The 26,789-nt window shown below is 41.2% G+C and overlaps 1 protein-coding gene and 1 long non-coding RNA gene across 3 annotated transcripts in view; one reads left to right on the forward strand and one right to left on the reverse strand.

The window, feature by feature from the left end:
* TMC1 (transmembrane channel like 1) overlaps window positions 1-26,789 on the reverse strand; it is a 475,132-nt gene that overhangs the window by 246,832 nt on the left and 201,511 nt on the right. The window lies entirely within an intron of this gene.
* LOC104652593 (uncharacterized) lies at window positions 14,524-26,021 on the forward strand. Its single transcript, XR_745904.3, has 3 exons — window positions 14,524-14,823; window positions 14,911-15,144; window positions 23,886-26,021. It is a non-coding gene; the product is annotated as an uncharacterized LOC104652593 (long non-coding RNA).

Raw genomic sequence — 26,789 nt, forward strand, 5'->3', positions numbered from 1 at the left:
GAGCCAGACCGCATGAAAAAAAAAAAAAAAAAGAAGAAGAAGAAGAAGAAGAAAACTGAGTCTAGAGAGTTTTAAGCATATTTGCCAAAATCACACAGGTAGGAAATGGAATGGCTGGAATTTGAACCTAGGTGTGGTGTTTCTCAAGATCATAACCATGAAGCTTGGAGAGAGATCTTTTACTGCCTGATTCAGTGACTAAGATTCTACAGTAGCCCGGGATTGAGCTTCGCTCAGTCCTTTTTAGAACTGAACTCAGCTTGAAAGCTACACAATTATTTCCTTTCCATTGAAATTGCAATCTGCTTCAAGGAAATGAAGCTTATGGCTGTCAGAGTATAAAGGGCAAGTGTGTGGGAGAAGCCAGAGATCAAACGGTCAAATACACTTGTTATAGAATTTTTCATGAGCTGAATTCAAATGCTATCATTTGAATCCAAGCTTCTCCCTGTTGGATTTTTTTAAAAAAAACTGAGAACAAAGGGTGAGGGGAAAGGCAGCTGTCAGTGAATAATCAGGAGGCAGATGGAATGGTGCAGGCCTGGGGACAGGGAGGAGATGCAGCCAAGGGCTGGGACAGAGATCACAAGAGAAGACAGCATGGCAGAAGCTAAGAAGCTGCTTCTCTCTCAGCCCAAACACAGGGGAAAGAGTGGATACCTTGCAGTTCATCAGTGGGTCACTCAATTTGCACCAGCTTTGCTTCCTCTTTTGATACAGTAAGTTGTAATGCCATGAGGTCACTTTGTCTCTGATTCTCAGTTTCCTCATCTGCAAAATGAAGACGTTCCACCTAAATGACCTTTAAAGTTGTTCTTGGCTGTAAAATTGTATGGCGTTATAACCTATAGCCAATGCTGTTAGAATTGACTCAAGAAAGACAGAACACACGTGGGTATTAGTAGTCATTCTCCCCTCAAAATCAGGAAAAGGATGACCCATTTATGCTATTCCTCAACCTGTAACCTTATAAACTGCACCTGATTGTTGAAAACGTGCCTTAGGTCAAGTCCCACATGCTTTGAAGTCTAAACTGAACCATGAGGTTCAAAGGCAAATGAATTCAATTTAGTACACAGAGTGAATGTCACAGTGTACTAAATCTCTAACTGAGATAAACTAAGCTATCATTACAAAAATACACATTTAACAGAAAAAAACTGGTGGTGATATTTCTAATTTTTCAATAATTTCATTTGCTGGCAAGAGAATGAATTAAGTACAATTTTAGACAATTAAATCAGAACAAACCCAGATCATATGAATAGTTCACATTCGTGAAATATAATGTATTCATTCAGTAGACACTTTCTAATTGGATCAAAACATTTCATGAGGTTTTGTTTCCCCACACTGAGCCTCTAGCAAGTTTATAAGGTTGATGACAACACTAGGAGTAAGCAGCTATGAGGCCAGCTAGAGAATTTATACAAATTCAGCTCTGATGTTTCCCTGCCTTGACTCACGCAAAATGCTCATTCCCCAAACTCCACCTAAAGAAATCTTGCTTTTCTATCCTGTCACCTGCCTGGGAAGCAGTTATCTGGCCCCCAATTCTTTGATCTTCCTGCTTTTGAAACATGGGGTCTATTTTTCTTCCCCTTAAAGTTGGCCTCTATAACTCCTTGATGAATAGAATATGGTAGAAATAATTCTGTGCTAATTTGCAGGCAGACTTTAAGAAACTGGCAGCATTTACTTTCTGCCTTGGAACCCAGCCACCATGCTGTAAGGGAGCCAAATAGCCACATGTAGAGGCTGGGAGTGGGTGGTCAAGCTGACAGTCACAGCTGAGGTCTCCGTCTATGGCCAGCATCCACTGCCTGACATGAGAGCATGGGAGTGAGCAAGCATTCAGTTGAATACAGCCCCCAGCCTTTGAGACACTCCCGGTTTTTGAGCTGTCCCAGCTGATGCCCCATGGTTTAGAGAGGAGCTGTTTCTACACAGCCCCAGCCATGCTCATGCAACTTCATGAGCAAATTAAATGACTTTTGTTATCTTCATCCCCTAAGTTTGGAGTAGTTTGTTATACAGCCATAAGTAAAGTGACAGGAGTGAAGCCTTCTTTAAATTCTCACACCATCCCACAACCACCATTACCATCAGCATGATAGTCATGAGGGTAGTTCATGATTATTCGCATTCTCTCCTCTTTCTGGGTACAAGACAAAAATGTACTCTCGCCAGGCACAATGGCTCACACCTGTAATCCCAGCATTTTGGGAGGCCGAGGAGGGTGGACCACTTGAGCTGGGAGTTTGACAGCCTGGCCAACCTGATGACACCCCATCTTCACTAAAAATACAAAAAACCCTAGCCAGGCATGGTGGTGCATGCCTGTAATCCCAGCTATTTGGGAAGCTGAGGCAGGAGAATTGGCTGAACCTGGGAAGCAGAGGTTTCAGTGAGCCAAGAGGGCACCACTACAGTCCAGCCTGGGCAAGACAGTGAGGCTCTGTCTCAAAAAAAAAAAAAAAAAAAATTTTAAAAGGTACTCTCCACTTACTCCCTCTGAAGTCAGGCATGGTCATATGATGGATTATGGCCAATAAAATGTAATTGGAAAGAAGATATGTCAATTCTGGGCAGAAGCTTTGAGATTTTAAAATTCAGGGTACAATCCACCAAATTTCCTTCCCCCTATCATAGTGGTGGTAGAAGCCCATATAAAAATGCATCTTTCATCAATGGACTTCTTGAACGTACTAGGACAAACAGGGCTATGTTCCCAACCAATGCTGGACATACAGCACGAGGAATAAATAATTCTTTGTTGGGTTAAACAGCTGAGATTTTAAACAGTTATTTGTTATATAACCAGATTTCTCAATGGCAGCACTACTGATACTGAGGTCCAGATAATTTGTTGTCGGGGGCTGTCCTGTGCATTATAAGATATTCAGCAGCATCCCTGGGTTCTACCCACTAGATGCCAGTAGCACCACCACCCCACAGTTGACACACTCCAGACGTTGCCAAATATCCCTTGGTAATGGGAGAGAGGCAACAGACTCCACCGACTGATGCAACCATCACCACCAGGAAGAATGAGTTGCTTCCTCTTTAAATTTTGAAAGCCTTCATAGATACTCCTGTGTAGCAATCATATCATTCACCACATTGAATTACGTTTTGTTACTTGGACTCTAGTTACCCTCACGAAGATTGTGCGAGCAGGTGAAAAAGTAGGGCAGGTGCAATGATCTGCCTAGAGCTTGAGTTTTCTCATGGTATACCAATTTACATGGCAGGAACTCACAGTCTCTCCCAGCAAAACGACCATATGATCCTGTTCAGGGGCACTGCAAATAGCTGGACAGTGCACAGACTGCACAACAGTACCCAACTACGGGGATATGTGGCAAATGCGATCCATCTCAGGCTTCTCATTAAGCAAGCTTCACATGTAAGGAGTGAGCTTTTCCTTATTCATCTCTCTGAATAAGAGCCTTTTTGAAAACTTTGCACCAAGGCTAGCAGCTTCTCTGACCTAAACTGTGGGGGAATCTGAGCTACATAAAGACCCACATAGGACAGAACTAGAAAATCAAAGCTCTCCTACTAGATGCTGACACAGAAATTCATCTTGTCCAAAATCTTGTGGAAGAGATAAAAACCTAGTTCCAGCCACTAGACAAGAGTGGGCAAAAGAAATGCAAGTTACAATTCCTTCATTTGTGTCAGGCAAACTTCAGCAGGATTCCCTAAAATTGGTTCTTTATCTGAATCAAACTGGCATCTCCATCAAATAACACAAAATCCCCAAGGTCTACTGTGTGGGCCTGTAGAACTCTCTAATCTATGTAAATTAAGCACCAATTAGAACCATTTTATTATACCTTAAGTTCTGGGATACATGTGCAGAACATGCAGGTTTGTTGCATAGGTATACATGTGCCATGGTTGCTTGCTGCACCCATCAACTTGTCATCTACATTAGGTATTTCTCCCAGTGCTATCCCTCCCCTAGGCCCCCACCACCCAACAGGCCCTGGTGTGTGATGTTCCTTTCCATGTGTCCATGCATTCTCGTTGTTCAACTCCCACTTACGAGTGAGAACATGCAGTGTTTGGTTTTCTGTTCCTGTGTTAGTTTACTGAGAATGATGGCTTCCAGTTTCATCCATGTCCCTGCAAAAGACATGAACTCATCCTTCTTTATGGTTGCATAGTATTCCATGGTGTATATGTACCACATTTTCTTTATCCAGTCTATCATTGATGGCCATATGGGTTGGTTCCAAGTCTTTGCTATTGTGAACAGTGCTGCAATAAACATATGTGTGCACGTGTCTTTATAGTGGATTGATTTATAATCCTTTGGGTATATACCCAGTAATGGGATTGCTGGGTCAAATGGTAATTCAGAGAACCATTTTATTAAAGTTTCCATATAAAATACCAGCTAAACTGTATATATTAGTGCATGGTGAAATCACCCCTGGTGTAAACTGTTTCCAAAAGCACACATTCAGGAGGATTGGCTGCAGCTGCTGTTTGTGAAATATCCCTCAGGTTCTGCTCAAGTAGCTACCAAAGTCAAATGGTCCAGGGCAGCGGTATGGTTAGAGGAAGTCTGACATCAATACTGGCAAGCCTCATGGTGCAATGATGAATCCACCCGCTTCTCCATTATGCCCCATCCACTCCACACTCACCGCCCCATTCCTACACAACACACATCATTATGCTTGATGGCTGAATGGCAATGGCTCCTCAACTCACCACCAAGTCTATCCCCACAGCATCACTACATGACCCACTAACTTCTCCATTGACAACTTTTCCCAAGAGAAATCTCCATACGTTATACTCTCTTCACCTTTCTCTTATTTTGGTCAACTCCCATCCAGAGAAACTCTTTATCTTGCCAAATTCTATATGCTCTTTATCCTAATGACCTCTTTTCGTAGGAAAATTCAATTAATCTCTGTCATTGGCTTTTCCTTCCCTTTTCTTCTTGGATTGTCATCTCCTTTCCTCTTTCCTTCCTCTCTTCATTATGGTTGTGATTTAAGATATAGCCCCCATGATGAGTGATAGAAATCAGAGAAGTCTTAATGATATCCCTTTATCAAGAAAAATGGCCAGGCACGGTGGCTCATGCCTGTAATCCCAGCGCTTTGGGAGGTCAAGGCAGGCAGATCACTTGAGGTCAGGAGTTCAGATCAGCATGGCCAACATGGCAAAACCTTGTCTCTACTAAAAATACAAAATTCAGCCAGGTGTGGTGGTGCACACCTGTAATCCCAACTACTCAGGAGGCTGAGGCAGGAACATCGCTTGAACCCAGGCAGCAGAGTTTGCAGTAAGCCGAGACTGCACCACTGCACTTTAGCCCGGGTGGCAAAGTGAGACTCTGTCTCAAAAAAAAAAAAAAGGAAGAAAGAAAGAAAGAAAAGAAAAAAGAGGAACGACATTTTTACGTTGTAATGCATTCGAGAAGGATCAGTGGTGTAAAATTACCTGGAAGTTACCTTTAAAAAATTCTACTCACCTCACCTCTACATAAAGCTGTCTTTCTCAAGGAGCAATATGAATGATAATCTATTGTTTATTATGTATGCTTTGTAGTGACATTCCCATTTATCATTGCAATTTAGTGACATTATGCTGGGTGTGATGGCTCATGCCTGTAATCCCAAAACCTTGGGAGACCAAGGTGGGCAAACCGCTTGAGCTCAACAGATTGAGACCAGCCTAGGCAACATGGCAAAACCCTGTTTCCACAAAAAATAGAGAAATTAGCTGAGTATGGCATGTGTGTACCTATACTCCCAACTATTTGGAAGGTTAGTGTGAAACAATGGCTTGGGTGACAAGAGCCAGACCCTTCTTAAAAAAAAAAAAAAAAAAAAAAAAGTGACATTATGCTTTCTTCATGTAGCCTCCTTGACTTAAAATGATCTCTCCACTGTTTGCCTTCGAAAAACCTCTTTATCTTGCCCCATAGAATGAATTATCCCTCTCCCTGTACCCCTACATCAAGTTGCTTTTGTTGCTATTGAATACCTATTTTATTTTGTTTTGCATGATTTGTATTTATTTCTCCTCCTATAGTCTCTAAGGCTCTAGAGAGACTGAGTACTGTTAACATCATTAAACCCCCTGCCAGGAACACCTTTGTCTGGCACATGGTAAACTCAGACGAAATATATATCAAAATGAAATAGACTAGAAACCTGAAGACCACTCCCAAAATTATCTCTGATACAAATGCATTGTTTTTCAAACAATTGACTTATTTATTTATACCCTACTTTTTTTCCATAATAATTTCAGACACCCTACAGATACTGTTACTTTTTATAATGGCATATTTTGTAAACTAAAGCCAAGACTGAAGATCATTATCAAAGAGAAAGGAAGAGTCCAGATATATGGGGCATAGTGTCTTTTATAGCCATAAAACTTGGGCTACAAGTTTGGCTCTGAGTTTCCTGACAGCCAAAGCACAAAGGAAAATGTGTTTAATTACATGGTTCTTACTGTCCAGAAAAAGAAAACACGCCATTGCTTGGGGTAAGCAAAATTTTCCTGGCACTTGGTTTTGAAACAAAAGTTCTTGTATAAGACTTCTCACTGGGGTTGTTGAGTAGCCAAACTATTGAGTCTCAGTTGGGATTTTGGTGCATAATTTGTTTGTTTTGGGAACTGCTAAGGAAGAAACATATGGAAAGAGGCAAAGCAAAAGAGATGAATGTAAAGGTTATTTTATTTGCTCTTAAATAATGAAGATTAGAAGATGTGTTCTAAACAGAACCCATGCAAAGCACGGCACAACATCCCAGAAGTAGGTGTAGAAATTATTTTCCTGTTTTTATCGCTTTCATTTATCTGTTTATTTGGGGTTTGTTTTGGGGGGGGTGTTTTTGTTTTTGTTTTTTGAGATGAAGTCTCGCTCTCTTGCCCAGGGTGGAGTGCAGTGGCCCAATCTCGTCTAATTGCAACCTCTGCCTCCCAGATTCAAGCGATTTTCCTGCCTCAGCCTCCCACATAGCTGGGATTACAAGCACACATCACCAATTCAGCTATTTTTTTATATTTTTAGTAGAGATAGTGTTTCATCATTTTGGCCAGGCTGGTCTCGAATTCCTTACCTCAAGGGATATGCCTACCTCGGCTTCCCAAAGTGCTGGGATTACAGGGATGAGCCACTGCACCCAGCCCTGTCTGTTTCTTTGTAATGATAATAAAAGCATTATGCTTCTGCTTTGTGGAAATTTTGAATGGAAATTTAGATCACTGACTCAATATTTCTGAGGTTTAGTGTGGGTTTAACAAGTGAGATATTGAAAAAGGAATTGAACAGCTTACATTTAATCATTAAACTGAAATAAAATATAAATAAATGAAAATGATCTTTTCTCAAAAAAATCTAACATGAAGCACTGAAGCTTTTCAAAATTAAGGGTGTTATTAAGTTTTGATTTATCACTATTCACTGAGGTAAAAATGTAGAAATCCGAAAACACAGGATTCTATGTAGCAAGTTGGCTTACAGCTAGAGAAGGCTGGGCCTATAAGAAAGGGGAGAAGAATTTTAAAAGGCTAGTAAATCTATCTGAAAGCTTCCAAGGGGGATATGTGGATCTCACTTTGAGAAGCAGATCTGCGCCTGGATACTAACTAAATCTTCAGTTAATATACAGGCTGCCTATCCAAGCCAAGGTCAACTGTGCTTTAAATTTCAGTTTAAACATTCTGAGGGGTTGGGGGCAGGGGTAGCTAAGTAAATTAGCATACAGCGAGGATATTAAAGCATAGCACAATTTTCTAAATGTGTTTTTCTTGCTGTTTGCCAACATTTACAAATCTTTCTGTTTATTGCTAAGTATTAAAATGCTATCGGCCAGGTACGGTGGCTCACATCTGTAATCTCAGAACTTTGGGAAGCCAAGGAAGGTGGATGACCTGAGGTCGGGAGTTCGAGAACAGCCTGACCAACATGTAGAAACCCCGTCTCTACTAAAAATACAAAATTAGCCAGGTGTAGTGACACATGCTTGTCATTCCAGCTACTTGGGATGAAGCAGGCAAATCACTTGAACCCAGGAGGTGGAGGTTGCGATAAGCCAAGATGGCACCATTGCACTCCAGCCTGGGCAACAAGAGTAAAACTCCTTCTCAAAAAAAAAAAAAGATGCTATCATTCCCTCTAAAGTTATTCAACATGAAAATTGATGGGACTGTTTTACTAGTTCTGTTTTCTGCTAGTCATCTCAAAAATATTCTCTTCAACCTAACCCAAAAAAAAAAAAAAAAAAAAAAAAACAGACTATTTTCAGTGCTATGGAGCATGAGAATGTAAAATGTGAAGTGTTCACCCCTAAAATAGTTTACTAATAAAAATAACCAGACTTTTGAGTCACTCCCCATTATTAGGTTTTATTTATAGAGTTATGACCTATTACTCAGGAAAAAGAGTAGAGATGAGAAGGCAATAAACTGCTAAGCAAAATATACCAAGAACACACTTGAAATTGGAGCAGAATTTGAAATTGAGTTGGACTGATACTTCTTGCAAGGTCACTGTACAGTGGAACTGTAATTTTTCTTTTAGTAATAAAACTGGCCCAAGAGTCCTCAGGGCTAGGAGTGCTAATCCAATGAGGATACATTTAGAAAGAAGAATGAAAGACAGAAATGGAGTCAGTGCATCTCAATATACAAACTGCAATTCCAGTTAGGATACAATCGCATGAGCAAGTCATTAGAAAGAAAAACATGACCATTACAGATGGCCAGAGATACAACCTGATATTTATTCATGAAATATCCTTGTGAAAAGGTGGCATCAATAAAACCTGGGAAGGTAAACGTAACCAGAGAAAAATGAGTAAAGAACTCTAAACTAAGTTTTCTTTGTCAACCTTCTATTTCCCCTTATACTAGTTAAGGACGATGCATTATCCATCCAAGAAAACTTGATGTTTTGAACTCCAAAACGCTAATCTTTCACTAATCATTATGCATTATTTATGGGGGCTAAAGATAATGGAATAAATTCATTTTTATGTATTCCAACTAGCATAAAAATTCTTTTGAAGTTAGGATCAAACTGTTTTACAGAGTAATCAAACTTTTGCAGTGAAAGCTGGACTTTCTGCACATACAAAGAGAGGCAGAGGAGAGTCAGCAGAAGTTTTTTGTCACCCTGAAACCTCTGATTAAGGATGGGGCCTCATGGGAGCATCTCTGGTTTGACTTGGACATGATCCAACCCTGAATGAGATTCTAGTTTTGAAGAGGTGCCGTATTATCAGTAGATACACGTTCAAAATCTCCCCACCCTGCTTCACTTTGAAGAGATGCAGTTTAACATTAAATGAAATTTTCCAAGGCCATTAGATATTTTTGTGTATGGAGGGGTTATTTGTTTGCTTGTTTGTTTTTCTGTCTGGGAATCCAAGCTTGAAGTAGAATGCCAGTAAGATTTGCTCAGTTGTAGTATCTATCAATTCATGAAGCAAGTGTGATCAAATTTAACTCTGTATGTGCATGTGTGGGTGGTGTATACACTGGCATGTGTGTGAGCATGCACACACACACACACACACACACACATCTTCACTGTCAGATTTAAAGAAGGGGTTTGGAAATCAGTGTTGTCAATATCTTTAAATGTGCATGGGAAGAAATTAAGAGACTGAGGCAAGGCAGTACAAAACCCAAAGCCTGGCTGGATTCCTGCACTCAGTCAGATACTGTGAGCAATGTGAGGAAATGAGAAGGGTGTGTATAATAAAACTGCTGGTTGAGGAAGATTTGGGTAAGACTGCGCAGTGAGCTGATAGTGGGGTTTCTGGTAAAGAAATAAGGCAATTCTTCAAAGTAAAGAAACAAAGAAAGAGACAAGGCTATATAGTAGGGAAAGACATAGTTCTCCATGCTTCTTAAAACTTTGGGATACATCAGAAACATTTGGAGGCCTTGCTAAAATACATATTTCTGGACCCTACCCTCAAAGAAACTGATTCAGTAGGTCTTAGATGGCACCCACATATTGGCGTTTTTACCAAGATCCCTGGTTACGCTGATTCTGCTGGTCCAGGGACCATACTCTTTTAAGTAGCAAAGTTATAGATGCTGACAGATCTGAGTCAGAACTCTTGCTCAGCCATTAATTTTTTTTCTTTCTTTACTTTTTTGAGACAGAATTTCACTCTTGTTACCCAGGCTGGAGTGCAATGGCATTATCTCGGCTCACCACAACCTTCACCTCCAGGGTTCAAGCAATTCTCCTGCCTCAGCCTCCCAAGTAGCTGGGATTACAGGCATGCACCACCACACCCGGCTAATCTTGTACTTTTAGTAGAGACAGGGTTTCACCATGTTGGTCTGGCTGGTCTTGAACTCCCGACCTCAGGTGATCCATCTGCCTTGCGCTTCCAAAGTTCTGGGATTACAGGCGTGAGCAACCGTGCCTGCACCATTTCTTAATTGTGTATCTTTGGGAAGATGATACAGGCTTTCTGAATCTTGTTTCCCTCATTCTTTTCTTTTTTAAATCAATTTATTTTTTTTAATCTTTATCTGTTTATTTAGTTATAGACCAGGTTATGAGACTAGCTAATTTTTGTATTGTTTGTAGAGACGGGGTTATGCCATGTTGCCCAGGCTGGTCTTGAACTCCCTGGCTCAACTGATCTACCCACTTTGACCTCCCAAAGTGCTGGGATTACAGGCATGAGCCACTGTGCCCAGCCATTGTTTTCCTCATTCTTAAAATAAAAATTATAATGCAGACTTCAAAAGACTGTTGCGAAGATTAAACAAAATAACATATTTAAAGCACCCAGGACATGGTAGCAACTTGACATACACTTCCATTTTTATCCCTTCTGAGTGCAAAAATCGGGGAAATGGAATAACGACCCATGAGGGGCTCCAGGAAAAAGGAGAGAGGATTGTGTATCTAGAAGCTAGAGCAGTGTTCTCAACCCTGGACTGGCATCAGAATCAACTGGAGAGCCATTTAGAAGTGGAGATTTCCTCGAGTTAAAGGACTGAGTGGAGTCTACAGGATTTGCTTGAAGCTGGGTGATTCCGAGGCTAGGCAGAGCTGAGCCCCAGGAACGTATAGAAGTGTGAGTCAGATTTCCAAGGCGGAGTCCTGGAGAGCACAGACCAAACAGATGAGCCGGGAACTGAGAAGACAAAGTTTTAAACTCATGGGTGGTAATGGAGTGAGGAGAAACCAGAGAAAGAAACTTGTGGATAAGAAAGGGAAGTGTACAAAAAAATAAAGAAAGAAAAGAAAAAAAAAAGAAAGGGAAGTGTGAATAAGAGCTTAGGTTACAATACTTTATATGACTTGCACCTTTAAAAAGTTAGATGAGCAGGTTATAAATAACGTGATTACAACCCTTTACTGTGTAAAAAGATTCAGCTCTGCAATCAAATGGATGATATTGATTTTTCAAAGTAAACAAGCTAGCATAAAGAAGTAAAAAGGAACTGGGAGAATTTCAGAAGCCCTGGATCCTCAACAAGCAATTCCCAATTTGAGCTACTCTCCCCAGACCAACTGCCATGGTAAAGACTGGAAATTTATCCATTGACCAACATCAAAAGGAACTGCAACCGGGGGAGTTCCCAATTCTGAGATGCCCCATTCATTCTATTCTTCTTTCCCCAGACCCTCAGGCACCACGACAGTGTGTTTCTCAGGATGCCAGACATAGAGAAGGGCTGTGGGTGACATGGTTTCCTTGATAAATATGAATAATGACGCATATTATAATTCTTTGTTGACTATGCCCTAGGCATATTAGCATATTTAATATTTTAAAAAGCTCCTCTATTAGAAATCCTTCTTTCAGTAAATGCTTTTGTAACCTCCCTCTTGTCACTAGCTCCTCAGAGCACACACACTCCGTAGAAAACACAGCCCTACGGCAGTCTGTAGTTGCCACTCCCTCTGTCTGCCCCATTGCCAAGATCTGGAACTAAAAGCTGCACTGTCTAAATGCAGAGTTGTTCGGACTCCAAAACACTTCCTGTTGAAAAGAAAACTTTTCTTGGCTTTCAGATTCATTGCTTGCAAAGGAGGGATAAGAGCATCGCTTGTTTGTCAGTTGGCTTTCATCACTGGTGCAGTTAGTTAATAAGCAGACAGTATGTTAATAACATGGATATACCTGCTTGAGACTCTCTGGCCCCTGTAGGGAGATCAGAAAATACACACACACACACGCATGCACATACGCACACATGCACAAAAGAGGGTGGAGATGAGTTAATAAAGAGAAGATAACATGCTCAAAGTCCTCGAGGAGAACAATAAAATTACAACCAGCAGGCCGGGTGTGGTGGTTCATGCCTATAATTCCAGCAGTATAGGTGGATCACTTGAGGTAAGGAGTTCAAGACCAGCCTGGCCAATATAGTGAAACCCAGTCTCTACTAAAAATACAAAAATTAGCCAGGTGTGATGGCACATACCTGTAATACCAGCTACTCAGGAAGCTGAAGCAGAAGAATTGCCTGAACCTGGGAGGTGGAGATTGCAGTGAGCCAAGACGGCACCACTGCATTCCAGCCTGGGTGACAGAGTAAGACCCCATCTGAAAATAAATAAATATAAATAGAAAATAAATCAATTAAAAAAAGTTACAACAGGCAAAGCCAAAAACACAGCATGCTGGCTGCGTGAAAACTCATAACTCAGTTGGCTTGTTTTTTAGCAAGCTAATACAACCCTCCCTTGAAACTCCAGCTTGTAAATATATTTATAGCTGCTCCACACAATATGCCGGATACTAAAAAAAAAAACACTGAGTCATTGTTCCTGGTGAACCAGTTTTGCAAGAGTTAACCTAATCCCTGGCGTGAAGCTCAACATACTTTGCCAAAAGCTTCAGCAAGGAAGAGCTGCACTGTTGGCCTAAAGGTTAGCTGATCTTAATAAGGCTGCTGCAGAAACTCAGTATTTATTGACAAGGCACACTGTTTTTGATCTGTCTAGAAACGGAGGCGTGATGAGGTGCGCTTGCCAGCACCTGTGGTAACTGATGAGTCTCTCTTTTACACAGTCATAGTAAGTGCCCTCAGAGTTTTTGGCTGCTTGTTTCTTTGCTCCACCTGCCCCTGTGTGCTGAGGCACAACAGCCCGCTGAAGTGGGAGTTTCCAAATCATATGTGTCAGCTTTTCCTAACAACTCGCAGAGTGATTAAAGAATTTTAAAGCAAGTAATCCCACTGTGACTCCTCTAAGTTGTGAGCAACCCAAGAGCAGGAACAATGGTAGCTCCGGAAGTTCTAACAAGAAGGGGAAAAGGCTGGAGATTTATTAAGAAAAGACACTACACACTGGGGTCCGTTGGGGGGAAATGGGGGAGGGGCGGGGGGGTGGGGAGGTGGGAAGAGATAGCATGGGGAGAAATGACAGATACAGGTGAGGGGACGGAAGGCAGCAAAGCACACTGCCGTGTGTGTACCTATGCAACAATCATGCATGTTCTTCACATGTACCCCAAAACCTAAAATGCAATTAAAAAAAAAAAAGAAAAAAAAAGAACTTTTGGAGGAGTAATCACGGGATTTGACTTGAAACAATATTTGCACAGTAAGTACACTATTTATCCTTAGATTTTATGCTGTAGCGTCATTAAAAAAATGTATATATATATATATACATATATATATATATATATATATGTGTGTGTGTGTGTATATATATATATACACACACACACACAAAATGGGCCAGGATCCATGGCTCACACCTGTAATCCCAACACTTTGGGAAGCCGAGGCAGGTGGATCAACTGAAGTCAGGAGTTTGAGACCAGCCTGGTCAACATGCTGAAACCCCATCTCTAATGAAAATACAAAATTAACTGAGCATGGTGGTGCATGCTTGTAATCCCAGCTACTTGGGAGGCTGAAGCAGGAGAATCACTTGAACCAGGAGAGGGGGCAGAGGTTGCGGTAAGCCAAACTTGCACCATTGCACTCCAGCTTGGGCAACAAGAGCAAAACTCCATCTCAAAAAAAAAGAAAAAAAAAAAAAAAAGCAAATGTTTCTGAGAATAATTTCTGTAAGAGTGAAAAAAATTCCAGTTACCCATATTGCAGAATAAGAATACCAAGGCTGGTGAGTAAAGCATGTTCCAAGAGGTAAGAATTGGAAGTCCAGGGAGGGCCTGGTCAAAACCCATCAAGCCATGCCTTGGCACTAGGCTGAAAATGTAACTGATTCATCTTGATATCTCAGCCCTTTGTTCAGTTGTTGGCACAAGAAGGAGCTCCGTAAATGTTTGTTGAATCAAAGAGGCACTGAGCACCTAAAGGGGAAGAGAAAGGGAAGGTTCGAGAAGACAGAGAAGAGAAAAGAGGGTCAGAAAGGAGAAAGAGAAAGGAGAAAGGGGAGGGAAGAGAAGAGGAGAGAGACAAGAAGGAAGGAAGAGGTGGGGCTAGAAAAAAGACCATGACACAGTTGGCATACAAGCTGAGAGTATCCAAGCTATTTATGTGCTCTGAGAGGTCAAGTGTATTTTTACCCTCTTAGCCAACTAATGCAGTTGTTGAATGTCACCATGATCACAGCTCTTGCTCTGTAAAACTGGATATATATTTTCTTGCATTAGAACTGTTTTCTAGAGTTTATTTTCTACAGCTTACTTTGACATCTTAATGAAGATTCTGCCACGAGTATGCTATCTACTCAAGTGGTGCCATCTTTTCAGGCACAGAGGAAACCTGCCTTACTTCTGCAGACATTACCATCAAAAACACTGTCATTGTCCTAGGTACCCTTCCCCAACGAGTTCTTCTGTACTTCTGAAAACTTATTTAGCTGACGGGAAGACACAGGTAAGCCCAGTTTCTTTTTCTTCTCTTTTTTTTCCCTTTTTTTGTGTGTGAGCCCAGTTTCAATCAGCCCTCTTTCCTGACTCATAGGTACCAATCAGAAACTACTATTCTGCAGCTCTGTCATTTCCACTCCAGAGAAGAAAAATGTCACAAGCCCTGGATTGTGAAGTAACAAGATGAGCAATACAGAATGAGCCAGAGAGAGACAAGATCAAGGACCCAGGGCCACCCCAAAAGCTGGTGTGACCCCATGTCTTTCTCGTATGAGGCTTCTTTGTTTCAGTTAGTGTCACCTTCTCGGCAAGAATGGACCAATGAAAGGTAAACCATCTGTGCCTGTGCTTCTCTCAGATGCCCGTGAAAATCCCCATAGTTGCAACCTTCTGGGAAGCCCCGAATGTTGTCATTGTTTCTGATTCTCCCATTCCAGAAATTTACAAATTTTACAACATGGCATTTAATCTTTAAACCTCATCAGGCTGTGCTTGGTGGCTCACAACTGTAATCTCAGCACTTTGGGAGGTCAAAGCAGGCAGATCACAAGGTCAGGAGTTCAAGACCAGCCTGGCCAATATGGTAAAACCCTGCCTTTACTAAAAATACAAAAATTAGCTGGCCATGGTGGCAGCCACCTGTAGTCCCAGCTGGGAAGGCTGAGGCAGGAGAATCACTGAAACTGGGAGGCAGAAGTTGCAGTGAGCCGAGATCACACCGCTGCACTCCAGCCTGGGCAACAGAGCAAGACTCTGTCTCAAAAACAAACAAACAGACAGACAGACAGACAAACAAAAAACCTCATCTACTGTTGTTATAGAATAACAGTACACATGGGATAATACAAGTACACCCTTTATATAGCATATTATTATTTGACTCTATGTAAGTAGAAAGATTGAGGTGAATGCAGTCAAGGAGGGGCTGAGAGGGAAAGCATAACAAAAAGAGACAGGCCTCATAACAGTTGGCCACCAGCTCTCGTCACCACACCCAAATCTAGGCACTAAAATCATTCCATAAGCACATGGGGCATTGTATTAGGCCTGGGAATAAAATAGTCAGCTCTGGTCCTGACTTTCTAGGAGCCTGAGCTTTATGGTGGAGACAGATGAGTGAATAGTTACAGTGAGGAAGCAATTTCAACAATGGGGGTGAACATGGGGAGATGGGCAGCACATGTGGGGACTGTAGTAGGAACACGTGGTCAGAGAATACTTCTCGGAGAAGCCGACTTCCAGAGATTCACCTTGCAAGTATCTTACTTCTTATGACCCCTACTGCAGAGCAAGGATGCATGTAAAAAGTGATAAGGAAGTAATCATTATCGACCTTAAGTTAACCTGGCACCCTGTATCAGCCCAGCTTCCTGTGGTTAGCAGGGGTGGCCTTTTCAATCTCACTCTGAATTGATACATTTTCTGGTTGAGTTCCAAAAGCTAATTCCATATTATGAGGGGAAAGAGTGATGTTAAATGCCTTTTATAAGGAAGGAAGCATTTTTTGAAACTGAGTCGTTAACTTGAATCTGGATTGCTTTCTGCAATGGGAGCAGTCTCTGCTGCAATATTCGGATATTGGCGTTGCATCCCTGATACCACCATATCCACTTCTGAGCCAGGGGATCAGTCAGGATGGCAACCCAGGCTGGAGCAACCAACAGCTTGGGCACCCAATTAAATGGAGGTCACTCATCACACTTCCCTATTTATGTTCTTTAGCCATCTGTACTGGAGGAGACCCTGTTAACAATTCTTTCTGTTCTCTTTTACTAGACCCAATATTACCATTTCAAATGTGCTTTGTTTCCAAAGAATATCCATATGGAGCATGGAGTATGGCCACTGTCTAATCAGTATAGCAAAAAGTAAATTAAAAGGAATGAGATCATGGCCTTTGCAGGAACATGGATGGAGCTGGAGGATATCATCCTTAGCAAACTAATGTAGGAACAGAAAACCAAATACTGTGTGTTCTCACATATAAGTAGGAGCTAAATGATGGCAACTTAGGAACACAAAGAAGGAAACAACAGACCCTGGGGTCTACTTGAGGGTGGAAAGTAGGTGGAGGGAGAGGAGCAGAAAAGATAACTATTGAGTATTGACCTTAATCCCTGGGCAATGAATCATCTGTACAACAAATCCCCTGGACATGACTTTACCTATGTAACCAATTTTCACACGTACCCCTGAACCTAAAAGTTTTTTTAAAAAGAAAAAAGAAAAAGGGAAAAGTTCTAAAAAGAAAATATTTGACATAAATACCACTAAAATATTGCAGAAAAAGCAATCCTAATTAAAAGGAGATGAAACGAGTCTTTTTTTCTGAGAATGAAAAAATGATTTTTTTTCAAATCATTATAAACCATATAAATGAGAACAATACCAGCCGCTTTTGGCTAAGCCACCCTGTACGGAATATATTGCCTGCCTCCTTAATGATTTAAAGCAAGGTATGTTCTCTTCCAAGGTTTATGCACAGGACTTAACAACTGTCCCTTTTGTCCTTCATTCCAGGTCATCGTGGTAGGTAGAAATGCTGGCACAGCATGCTAATGTCATCATGTACTCTGAGGCCTTTCGTGGGTGGTGGATTTTGAGGCTGTGCATTCATCCTACTACCTCTTATCCTAGCACCCCTGTTTAGAGGAGAACACGCTGTCCATCTGCTTATATAGCTCCTTATTCTGAATTAGCCTTCATTTTCCTCAAATTTATGTTAGAACAGGTATGACACTTAAAATTCTGGGTTTGGGGGATAAATGTGAAAGAGATTTCCATAAAGCAAAGCATCTGAGAGAAAGAGCAGTTTGATGGGCTATGACCAGGCACATATCATGTGGTCAAAGTACATGAATAGAAAATGCATAAAAGGAAAAACCCAATGGCTCATACACATCTAGAAAAAAGAATTCAACCTCACTAGTTATCAAAGGAAATGCCTCTTTAAACAATAATGAGATACCATTTCACAACCAACAATATTGACAATAACTTTATTTTACTTACTTTATTTTTGAGACACAGTCTCTCCCTGTCCCCCATGTTAGATTGCAGTGGTGCAACCTTGGCTCACTGCAGCATCTACCTCCAGGATTCAAGCAATTCTCCAGCCTCAGCCTCCTCCTGAGTGGCTGGTATTACAGGTGCCCACCACCATGCCCAGCCAATTTTTGTACTTTTAGTAGTTACAGGGTTTTACCATGTTGGCCAGACTGGTCTCAAACTCCTGACCTCAGGTGATCCACCTGCCTCAGCCTCCCAAAGTGCTAGGATATTACAGGTGTTAGCCACCATGCCTGGCCAATAATTTTAAATCCAAAAAAGAGTAAATGTTGGCAAGAGTGAAATGAATCAAGAACGTGTACAAATTGCAAATTGCTAGTGGCAATGTACACAGGTATTACCCCTTTGGAAAGTCATATATCAATGCCCAGCATGGCTGATTATGGGCACCTTTTTTAGTTCCATGTCTATGAATGTCTTTCACATTTATGCCAAGAGAGATTCAAAGATACTGCCTATAGTACTGTTAACAATATCCAAAAAATAAAGTAAGTTTGGAAGGCTGAGGCAGGCAGATGGCTTGAAGCCAGCAGTTCAAGACCAGCCTAGCCAACAGGGTGAAATCCTGTCTGTACTAAAATACAAAAATTAGCCAGGTGTGGTGGTGCACCCTATAGTCCTAGCTACTTGGGAGGCTAAGGCCAGAGAATAGCTTGGACCTGGGAGGCAGAGGCTGCAGTGAGCCAAGATCACAACACTGCCCTTCAGCCTGGGTGACAGAGTGAGATCCTGGTCTCAAAAAAAAATTAATTAAAAAATAAAATGAGATAAAGAGAAAAATTACGTATCATAAAATAAATTAAAAAGTACATAATCAGCCAGGGGTGGTGGCTCATGCCTAAAGTCTCAGCACTTTGGAAGGCAAAGGCAGGCAGATCACCTGAGGTTGGGAGTTGAAGACCAGCCTGACCAACATGGAGAAACCCCATCTCTACTAAAAATAGAAAATCAGCCAGTTGTGGTGGTGCATGCCTGTAATCCCAGCTACTCAGGAGGCTAAGGCAGGAGAATCACTTGAACCCGAGAGGCAGAGGTTGTGGTGAGCCAAGATCATGCCATTGCACTCTAGCCTGGGCAACAAGAGCAAAACTCCATCTTTAAAAAAAAAAGAAAAAAAGGAAACAATCTATACAAAGCAACATGATAAATCTCAAAAATATAATGTTGCTTCTTAAAAAAGCAAATTGCAAAAGGATGTGTACAGTATAATACTATGAGTATAAACATTTAATAGGAATAACATAATAATAAAAATATTACTAAATACTATATTGCTTATGGACAGATACAGTTGTAGAAAAATTATTTTAAAAACAAACATGAAGGCCAGATGTAGTCGCCCTGACCTGTAATCCCAGCACTTTGGGAGACCGAGGCAGATCACCAAGACCAGCCTGGCCAATATGGTGAAACCCCATCTCTACTAAAAATACAAAAATTAGCCAGGTGTGGTGCTGTATGCCTGTAATCCCAGCTACTTGGGAGGCTGAGGCAGGAGAATCGCTTGAACCCGGGAGGTTGTGGCTGCAATGAGCCATCTCACCACTACACTCCAGCCTGGCAACAGAGCCAGACTCTGTTTAAAAAAAAAAAAAAAAAAAAACGAACATGTATTAGGTTGATTCACACCAGCTTCAAGATACTGTAAACCTTTGGAATACAGATAGTGGGGGAGGGGGAGAGAGAGAGAGACTAGTATCTGAGTAGGTTTCTTTCTTTCTTTTTTTTCTTTTACTGAAATGGAGTCTTGTTCTATCGCCAGGGCTGGAGTGTAATGGTGCCATCTCAGATCACCACAACCTCCACCTCCTGGGTTTAAGCAATTACCCTGCCTCAGCCTCCCGAATAGTTGGGACTACAGCCACCTGCCACCATGCCTGGCTAATTTTTGTATTTTTTGTAGAGGTGGGATTTCACCATGTTGGCCAGGCTGGCCTCCAACTCCTGACCTCATGTGATCCTCCCGCCTCAGCCTACCTAAGTGCTGGGATTACAGGCTTGAGCCACCATGCCCAGCCATAATTGGGTAGTTTTCTATATCTAAAAAATTACTTACAAAAATGGAGATTTGGCAGTGTAAATAAAGACTCTTAAATCTACATGGTAAGTATATGATGTTAATGTTACTTTTCTGCATAAAGTATTTCAATTTTAAAATGTAAGAAATGAATTAAAAAGCACTAATACTGAAATCCTATAAAATATGAGTGACCACATAAAAGAATATACTATAGGCCAGGCGCAGTGGCTCACGCCTGCAATCCCAGCACTTCGGGAGGCCGAGGCAGGCGGATCACGAGGTCAAGAGATCAAGACCATCCTGGCCAACATGGTAAAACCCTGTCTCTACTAAATATACAAAAATTAGCTAGGTGTGGTGGCGTGCGCCTGTAGTCCTAGCTACCCAAGAGGCTGAGACAAGAGAATTGCTTGAACCCAGGAGGCGGAGGTTGCAGTGAGCTGAGATCATGCCACTGCACTCCAGTCTGGCACCTGGTTTGAAACAGAGCAAGACTCTGTCTCAAAAAGAAAAAAAAAAAAAAAAAAAGAATATACTATATACTTTAAAAGACCTATAATTCTGTAGACCAAACTGTTCATGATGGTTGTCTCCAGAAAAGGTATTTCAGGGGTTTTGCTCTGTACTTTCTACAATTAAGTTTTGTTTGAATATTTGCCATAATTCTGGATTACCTTGGTAATCAGAACAACCAGCCAAAATGTTGAAAAGAAGTGAAGGAGATTTTAAAAAATGTAAAGAAACTTGCATTTAATTATTTACAATACACACACACACCACTTTGAGCCCCACCCCCTTTCAAAGTGTGGGACAGAGGGAAAAAAAAACTGCAGTTATGTTCTCAGAAGCCAATAACTAACTAAGCCCCAATTTTGCAATTATGCAACACCAGCTGCCATTTCTGAACATTCACAAGAGCTAAAAAAGGGCTCATTATATTCCTCTGAAATCTGCTCCTCATCCTGTAGTCTCTGTCAAGATGAATGCTGCCATCAATCCTAACACCTTAATAACTTTGTACCCCCCCACCCAACACACACACACACACACACACACACACACACACACACTCTCCCTCATCTCAGTGCTACCATCTTAGTTAAGTTATCTTGCAGACCAGTTTTTCTTCACGCCTCAGGGCTTAACCCTTGGAATCCATCTAGCAGATAGCACTCAGGGTGATCAGCCAGAAGCACAACTGACCATGTAAATCCCTTCCTCAGTTCACCATCTCCACAAAATGTGTCAATGTTTCTTATTACTGACAAGATAGAAGGCCACTTCTTTAGCCTGGCTTCCCAGTCTGGAGCCCTCCAGGAGCTCCCCTGCCTACCTCACCAGGCTGGCTTCTTTCCATGCACACTGCAGCCCCATCATCTCTCTGAAGCTATCTGTAGTTTCCTGGGCTTCACTCTGCTTTGTCTGTTGCTTCCTCTGCCTAAAATGCCCTGCCCTGTCCACCTGGAAGACAGTTCATTTGACCAACTAGCTCAGTTTAGCACTTCTTTTATGAAAACTTTCCTAGTTCTTATCCACATATATGTCCATTTGATCACAGAGTCTAGCTTTTTTCACTGCATCCTGTTCTTATTTTACGGATTTAATGATTTCCCAATTCTCTCTCAGTATACTAAATAAAAGCTGTTGGTTTTAATTACAGTCAGCTCTCTGTAGCCAGGTTCTACATTTGTGGATTCCAACCAACCACAGGTTAAAAATATTCTGGAAAAAAAAGTTGCATCTGTACCAAACATGTATAGACTTTTTTCTTCTCATTATTCCCTAAACAACACAATATAACAACTATTTACAGAGCATTTACATTGTATCAGATATTATAAGTAATCTAACGATGATTTAAAGTATACAGTAGGATGTGTGTAGGTTGTATGCAAATACTACACTATTTTATATCACAGCCTTGGGCATCCAAATTTTGGTATCTGAGGGAGGTCCTGGAATCAATCCCCGACAGATAACAAGCGATGAGTATATTTATTATATTTATTTAGTTCAGTTCTGTATTTCTCTAATTATTTTCATTTTCTCCAAGAGTCAACTTGTTTTTCTTGGATCATCTTGTTGATGCTGTTGGTTTTCCAAACATATCTAATAATTCCACGTATTACTCTTCAATTTACCTTTCATTTTCTAAAAAATTTTTGGCATGTCTTCCCTACTGACAATGTCTCCTTCTGTCCCCTTTGCTTTATAGATATATTTAATTTTGAACATCTACACTTTTATTTCAGAGAAGTATGGAGAGGCACAATGAGTAAATACCAATGTTTGGTCCACTTTCTTGGATCAGAAGGTTAACAGAACATCTTGGATTCCACTGAGCTAATTGCCATGGTATAATAATAATAAAAAAATAAACAAGCAAATTTCTCAAGACTCAAAATATCTAAGAATGTAGGTCAAGAACATTTTAGGTAAGCAGTCATGACTTCATAACTATGAAGCTTACAGTGTAAGCTTATTTGCAGAAGAGACTAGGTACTCTTCATCTTTGTAGCTGCAGTGCCTAGCCTGGTGCCTAACTCATAGCAGGTCTCCATAAACAGTTGTTAAATAAATGCAACATTAACAGAAGAGCCTGAAGCAGTCTTCCTGCTCTATTGTGTTCTGATTATATCCATAACTAGAAAAGAATTCTAATCTTGTTTTCATTTTAATTGGAAAATGGAGAATTTAGACAGAGCCAAAAGCGTAAAGAAACACGTTTAGAATAGGGTTTCCTAGCTTCGCTGCCTCAAGCAATACATGTTCTCTAACAAGCTTGTGACTGACCATAGGGCACAGGGGAGTATGCTGAAGAAAGAAGCTCAGTTTGGGGGGTTGAGAAGCAGTAAATTTGGGGAAAGGATCTGACTACAAAAGCTAACCCATGTTTATCTGGAGGATCCTAAGTATCTCTCCTTTTCCACCAGAAATACCAAAAAAAAAAAAAAAAAAAAAAATCATCGAAAGGAGCGCCACACCCTCTTCCTTTTCCACACTTTCACTGACTCCCAGTCTTCGGTACCAAATTCAGTACTCACAGGCCACAAGGATGGAGATTTGGCCCAAGTGTAAATTTAATCTGTGGAATAAAATATGATCTAGGACTCAGATCTCGCAGAAGATGATAAACAATTTTTAGGGCCTCAGGATAAACTCTAGATTAATAAACAATGATTCAAAGGTAAAATTATTTCTTTGAGACAAAATGAGATTGCAGGAATGCCTTAGCTATCTTCAGCTGGAAGGCTGTTTTGAGGACTGTGCTTAATATGGTTTGGCTCTGCGTCTCCACCCAAATTTCACCTTGGATTTTTTTTTTTTTTTTTTTTTTTTTTTTTTTTGAGACAGAGTCTCACTCTGTTGTCCAGGCTGGAGTGCAGTGGCACAATCTTAGCTCACTGCAACCTCTGCCTCCTGAGTTCAAGCGATTCTCCTGCCCTAGCCTCACAAGTAGCTGGGACTAATGATGTGCACCACGACACCAGCTAATTTTTGTATTTTTAGTAGAGACGGAGTTTCATTCACCATGTTGGCCAGGCAGATCTGAAACTCCTAACCTCAGCCTCCCAAAGTGTTGGGATTACAGGCGTGAGTCACCATGCCCAGCTCACCTTGGATTTTTATTTCCGTAATCACCATATGTCAAGGGTAGAACCAGGTGGAGGTAATCAGATCATGGTGGGTGGTTTCCCCCATGCTGTTCTCCTGATAGTGAGTGGGTCTCTCGAGATCAGACAGCTGTATAAGCATCTGGCATTTCCCCTGCTGGTACTCATTCTCTCTCCTGCTGCCCCGTGAAGAGGTGCCTCTGCTATAATTGTAAGTTTCCTGAGCCCTCCCCAGCCATTCGGAACTGTAATCATTTAAACCTCTTTATTTATAAAGAAAATAAATTACCCAGTCTTGGGTATTTCTTCACAGTGGCGTGAGAATGGACTAATACAGTGCTATATATCTATTTATTCCTTTCACAGAGGGGGAAAATGGGTATAATTATCTGAGACCACTCTGGGGAAAGGAGTTACAATGATGAACAAAGAAGACTATATTTGAGGAGTGAAGAATACAGACAAGTAAGCAGACAAATACAAGAGTGTGATAAACCCTACCACGAGCCAACGACCAGGTGCTTTGGGAACCTAAAGACAGACATATGCTTGGAATGAGGAGTCAGAAAAATGTTCCAGGGGAAATGGCATCCTTAAAACCAAAAGGATTTGAGAAGAATTCATCATGGCTGATGCACTGTCTGTAGGTGGAGAATTGTGAGGCCTAACGCCAGAGACACACACAGAAAAATTATAAAGAAACTTCTGACCCCACACTGAAGAGCTTAAACTTGACCATGAGGCCAAAGAGAAGAGTGACTAAAGAGGTTGGGATTAGGATGCAGCAAGGTCTGATTTGAATTTGAGAAAGATCTGTCTTGCTACATATTACATGGAATGTGCTAAGACATGAAAACAACTGGGCACCTGGTGCTGGGAACTCAGATAGGAGTCTATGACTGTAACCCAGGAAAGGGTTAGCCTAAAATAGTAGCAGTAGACTAGAGGCAAGTGGATAGAATCAATTTGGAGAACACGTCAGTGGTAGAGTCTATAAGGGTAGGAGGAAGGGCCTAAAGCTGGAGGCTAAATATGGTTTTTTATCAAAGTCTGAGGACCTGGGGATGTTCAGCTATTCACAACAGGGTCTCCTGTGGGCTCCTTCTGTTTGCAGCCTGTTTCACCTGCTTTCACAACACAGCATAAAAAGTTTCTTTATAATTTTTCTGTGTATGTCTCCTGCTCTCTAAACTTCTGTGGTCCACATTCCATCCCCCTCCAATCCCACCTGAGAGACTGGCCTTTCCTCCTCACCTTCCCACCCATCCCAACCCTGTACACTTCCCAAAGCACAAGACAGTCCCTATGGAGTGACTTCTTGAGGGCTTCTGTAGAAAAGGCAGGGATAGCCCTTAACACTACAGAGTTGATGGCAAATGGAGGATGATGGAAAGAAAGACAAGCAATCCAGGAAACTGGTCCCTTTTAAGATCCTGGTGGTTTAGGAGGCCAAGGCCGGAGGATCACTTAAGGCCAGGAGTTAAAGACCAGCCTGGGTAACATAGCAATATTCCCATCTCCCATCTCCCATCTCCACAACAAACAAACAAACAAACAAAACATTAGTTGGGCATAGTGGCAGGTGCCTGTAATCCCAGCTACTCAGAAGGGAAGATCACTTGAGCCCAAGAAATAGAGGCTGCGATAAACTATGATCATGCCACTGTATTCCAGCCTAGAAGGCAGAGTGAGAGCCTGTCTCTTCTCTTTGATTTTGATTTATTTTATAGTGTATCAGTCACCACTAAAAAAATTTATGCACGTGCACACACGTACATACAGGCACACTGATATGGTTTGGCTGTGTCCCCACCCAAATCTCATCTTGAATTGTAGCTCCCATAATCCCCATGTGTCATGGGAGGGACCTGGTGGGAAGTAACTGAATCACGGGGGTGTTTTTTTCCTGTGCTATCTTTGTGCTAACAGTCTCACGAGATCCGATGATTTTATAAAGGGCAGTTCCCTGTACACACTGTCTTGCCTGGCACCATGTAAAATGTGCCTTTGCTCCTCCTTCACCTTCTGCTATGATTGTGAGGCCTCCCCAGCCATGTGGAACTGTGAGTACATTAAACTTCTTTTCCTTTATAAATTACCCAGTCTTGGGTATTTCCTCATAGCAGTATGAAAATGGACTAAAACACACACAAAAGCTCCAAGATACACACACGCACACCCACCCTCCAAACGACAAATACTGATTCTCAAAGATATACAGCCTATAAGATAAAAAACAAATACATGTTTTCCTAACTACCTCATAATTTGCAAGTCGCCTTTCTTACACAATAGAGTCAGTGTTTTATTTGCTCCTTCTTTGCTTTCAATTTGTGCTTCTTCATTCCTACCAGGAATAAGAAAAAGCCTATTGCTGAGTTAAAACACCGCTTCATGATCACTTTCAAGATATCCAATCTCCTATTCCAAACTGTGAGATTATTTGTCCTTAAGGCTTGATTAAATTTTTAGTCAATGTTTCTCATTTTTAGTCAATGTTTCTGCCCAGGTTAAGAAAAAATATTTATTGTTTTATTGTTTCAGATGCATCTATATGTTGTGTTCATCTAGTCAAGTAATAGCGTTTCGCAGCAGTACAATGTTATGCAAAGGGCACTGGTTAAAGTAAGACCTTGGCTCAAAAATCTTCACTTACTGCCCAATACTGAGTAAATCACTTCTTTTTCCTGAGTCTTAGTTTCCTCATCAGTACAAGGATGGTTAACATAGGTTGAAGTTTTTTTATATAATACATTTTATATTAAGTGCAAAATTACATACCTAAGTGGCTAATATGTAGCAGTTATTTAAGAACTACTATATTTATTTTTGGCTAAAACAGAAATCATCTGAGGTAATCATAAATTTTTGCAAATGAAGGTGCTAAAGCAGAGTGAGTTAAGATCTGCCCAGTCCCACAAAGTGGCACAGTCAGGAACAGATGCCAATTTCCTGATTCTTGCTCAGCGTTTTTTCCATTATACCTTCTGGAGAGAGCTGGAGTGTGTGGAAGTGGTAAAGAGCCTTTCACTATGGAATCTGTGCCCCAAGGACGTGCCCCCACTAAATCTCTAGGCAAATACCAGTTCTTTTCAATGTCCATGTGGTTTGGTCTTGGATGGAAAAGGTTTTTTCCAACACCGTCTATCCTATTATCCTGTTTTGAAAGGGTAATCTGTCAGGCACATCAAACATTAAAAGCAGTGGGAACATTCTGAGGTTTGTAGTGTGTATATTTTTCTCACCGATTAAACCTTCACTCCTCAGTTA

The sequence above is a fragment of the Saimiri boliviensis genome, chromosome 2 (assembly GCF_048565385.1).
Source record: "Saimiri boliviensis isolate mSaiBol1 chromosome 2, mSaiBol1.pri, whole genome shotgun sequence".
Taxonomy (NCBI): Eukaryota; Metazoa; Chordata; class Mammalia; order Primates; family Cebidae; genus Saimiri; species Saimiri boliviensis.